At 32.7% G+C, this 4,307-nt stretch overlaps 1 pseudogene; it reads right to left on the bottom strand.

Moving 5' to 3' along the window:
- Window positions 1–2,507: 2,507 nt before the first annotated feature.
- On the bottom strand, window positions 2,508–4,106 carry LOC145125299 (pentatricopeptide repeat-containing protein At1g80550, mitochondrial-like; annotated as a pseudogene).
- Between the last annotated feature and the right edge of the window lie 201 nt (window positions 4,107–4,307).

Genomic DNA, 4,307 nt, shown 5'->3' with positions numbered 1-4,307 from the left:
TGTGCTGTATGTGGGCTGTTGATAACTCGGGGATGCTGATAACCCAATTTGTTGTATGTGAGTTGGTGATAGCTCGGGGATTGCTGATAACCTAAATTGTTGTATTTGAGTTGTTGATAACTTAGGGTTGCTTATAGTCCATAGAGTTGTTGATAACTCGTAGTTGCCTTATTTATTAGCTATGTTGTGTTTTATATGATACTTTGGAGAAATCACTAAGTTTTGGCTTACAGTTGTGGATTTAAATGTTCGATGTACTTTTGAGGATTAAGGCAAGGCGAATATGTGACTATACATATCATCCAATAGTCTTCATGATTGTTGAGAGATGTTATGTTTGATACTCTGATTTTGCTTATGGTATATTGTGAATCAACAATTTTGATGGTTCTTGGCTTTATAGAAACACCTTTTATCTTTTTTAAAATGAAAAATTTTACCATGGTTTTTGGGACGTTACAATTACCGGCGATTCATATAGAATTTCTCGAAGTTACCGGAATGAGTTATAAGTCTAAAAGACCGAGGTACAATTAATTCAAAATCATAACACCATTGTACCACACAAACTATGACTTTCAAAATGTCTCTGCTAATCTTGTAAGTCTCTAATATCTTTAATCTGAGTACAAATCAAAGTGTAGTTAGGCAATAGAGTGTCTAATGGGAACCAAACTTGACTTATTTGGATTTGGTAATGATGACACATCATATTCAAATCAAACCTCACAAATCAGTTAAAAACAATATAAATTACAATTACAAAGGATCAACAAATACAGTGTATTAGGTACTTCTACTCAAATTCCAAATCAAAAGGGCTTAATAGCCCATCATACAAATTCAAATGGTTAATAACCCATGCAACCTCCATAATCAACGAAACTAAGATAATTAACAATGGTTAACTAATAAGCTCAAATAAGCTTTAGAAGCTTCTATAAAATCAATGAGATAATTCAATCATCTAATATTAATAATGCTATATACATCATTACATCTATCTTAATTTTAAATTCATCTCAATATTCTAATCTCACTCTGATGGTTAATAGGCAGGCATGGTCGCATCGCACAACCATAGTGGCACCGCTTGCATATTAACCATGAGATTGAGAAGTTTTAAGTGTAACACTTATATTTTGATGATTTTGGTCAAATGTATATAGACGTGAGAAGTTTAGTGTCATGCTATGAGAATAGAAGTTTGATTATCGATGATTGAGAGTTTCTTGGAGTGGTGTTATGAACATATATTACTGGTTTGAGTAAGTTTATATTATTTGTGGATTTTCTTGTCTCCCAAAATTTAATGAGCTGTTGTAGGCTTGTCGAAAATAACTGAAACCCGAATTACCCGTCCGACCCGTTATGAATTCGGGTAGATTAGGTCGGGTATCGGGTATGAAAATCCGGGTATTCAATTAACCCGATATTTAATTAGTTCGGGTATCAGATAGGCGAAAAAATTCAGATATACCAGAATACCCGTTTTTTTTTTAAATAATAATACACTAGTTATAATAATAACTATTAAAGTTGTATTTATCCATTAATTTATATAGTTATCAACTTTACTCTTAACCTAAAAACAGTTTTATTAAATAGTGCTAAACGTAACATTGTAAATTGAAGTATTTGTAACTATCTCTAATCTTAATTTTTTATTCCAGAAAAAAAAAAAAAAAAAAACAGGTTTATTTGTAATCTAAAAACGGTATTATAAAATAATGCTAAACGAAACACTGTAAATTCAGGTTGCAATATTCCTATTTCAAAACAATCAAACACTCACTTTAAGAAAAATAATATCAAAACTCAATATCAAAATCAAAAGGAAAAAAAAAAGGTGTAAAAAAGAAATATCAAAAGAAAACATAGTGCACATGAGTTAAAATAGATATTTACCTAATGTTTAGATTTCAAAACCTGTAGTCAAAATAATCTTTATTTACGTTTAAACAAAATATAATAACATTTCAACAACAATTGGCATTGAAAAGAAAAGTTGGAAGTTAGATTTGATAATCACAATGAGAGTTTTGATAAAAACGTAAATGAAGAAAATTTTATGAGGCCCAAATGTATAATTGGTTTTTTTTTTTTTTTTCAGATATACTGAATATACCCGACCCAAATTAAAACTCAATCCACCCGAACCCAAATACCCGAAGTGCAATATAGATCGGGTATCGGTTATTATTATTATTATTATTATTATTATTATTATTATTATTTTAAAACTTGAAGACATGTAATTTGTTGATTTAGATTCAGTTGCTTTGGGATAATGTTTAATCATTGTTTATATTGTCTAATATTGGAATTTTTCTCTTTTCAAAATTTGATGGTGTCACGTTATACGATTTTAGCTCTTAAACGAATTAAGGCATTATAACCTTAAGTGATCAAGCAGCAAAGATGATATTATGCAGCATCCGTAATTTTAATGCGATAAATATATTGAGATGTTTACGGAATATTTATTTTGTAGGGTTATGAACTCCTAAGCTTCAAAGAACGAGTTAGAATACACATATGACGCTTCAAAACAGAGAAAAACTCAAAAAAGAAAGCTTTGAGTTGTAAATCAAATAATAATACATAGAAAGCCAGATGGTGAGTTAAGCGGAGACCAACCTTTAAGCACTAAATGTTACTGTAATTTTGTCTCATTGACATCAGTCTTATTCTTTCAATGGAAAACACAGTTCAATTTATCTGTTTTTCCTATCATGTGTTACAAACGGGCCTTATGTCAATCATTCATCCTCACTTTCTCCGTTCACTAACTCAGGTCTCAATTTAGCTGAGAGTCCTTTTGCCAACATCTCTTCATCATACTTTCTAGCCATATCAATCATACCCTTTTTCCACCAAAGCATCAATCAAAGCATTATAAGCAAATTCATTCGGACTCAACCCATGATTTTCCATCTTCTCCCAAACTATAAAAACCCGTCTCAAAAAACCCCATCTCCCAAATTTCCTTATAAGCAATACATATGTATCCATAGTTGGACATACACCACTCTCAATCATCCTATCAAGCATTGAAAGAATCTCATTCGGCTTCTATAAGCACCTGAAAATGCAATGATAAGTGATCACATTGGGTGCACATCCTCTCTTAGACATTTTATCGAGCACCTTATATGCTTCCTTGACCCTCCCATTTTCACACAAAAGTTTAACGATTGTATTGTATGTTACAACATTTGGTTCACAGCCTAATTCCAGCATCTCACGACCAAGATGAACAGCCACATCAACACCCTCTGAAACACCGATTGCACGGATAACAGTGTTGTATGCCACCACATCCAATTTAATACCTTTCTTCTTCATCTCTTTATACAGCTTCACAGCCTTCCATGGCTTCCCACTCTTGCATTGAATGTCCATGTAAATTGAATACGAAAACAAATTTTTACTAATTCCATCTTCATCCATCTGTCCCCAAAACTCTCTACACTTAGATCACCACCCCATTTTATACCACCCGCGAAGAATCATGTTATACACTTTAGTACCCATCTCAAAAGACCCAATCTTTTCTTTAAAATTCTTATCTTTTCCTAAACATAACTCTTCTGCTTCGATTACATGTTTATACTCACACAATGCATCTACAAGATTCAAGAACGACGTCTCATCTATTAAATTAAATTCTCCTTACTTATCATATGTACTGATTGCTTCTTGAACAAGGTGTGCGGAAGCATAACGCTTACACATTACACGAAAAGTAGTATGGTCTCTATCAGGCATTTTATCGATCAGTTGCCATACAAGATCGTATTCGAAAAACTTACCCAAGATATCAATCATGTGATTATAGGTTTCTGTTGTGTGTTTGAACCCGTATTCAATTTCAACCCATTTGAAGAACTGAACTCCATTGCGCGAATCCAATCGTTGTTGGAAAGGAGGGAGCAGAGAGGATTCGATGGCTTCATTCAGTATAATATTGTGTTAAGAATTTGTCATTTCAGTATAATATTTACATCGTCTTCAATCATGGTGAAGAGCAAGAGGGAGACAGAACATGGTAGCATGTTCCCAACAGAAGCGGTTTATCTGAGAGTAGTAGATTGGATTAGAGTTAGTTGGATATGGCTTTAAATTAATAAACTTATCTAACATCTTAACTCTACTACTACTGTAATTATCATTAGGGTTGACAATTCTTGATACGATCCGCGACACGACACGAAATAAATGGGTTTGGGTTGAATTTTTCAACCCGCCAACCCGTTTATTAAACGAGTCATATATGAGTTTCTCAATAAATAAACGGTTTGACC

This window comes from Lactuca virosa, chromosome 7, assembly GCF_052849685.1.
Source record: "Lactuca virosa cultivar CGN04683 chromosome 7, Lactuca_virosa_CGN04683_v6, whole genome shotgun sequence".
Classification (NCBI taxonomy): Eukaryota; Viridiplantae; Streptophyta; class Magnoliopsida; order Asterales; family Asteraceae; genus Lactuca; species Lactuca virosa.
Note: the sequence above shows the minus strand (reverse complement) of the source record. Positions and strands in the feature narration are given on the sequence as shown.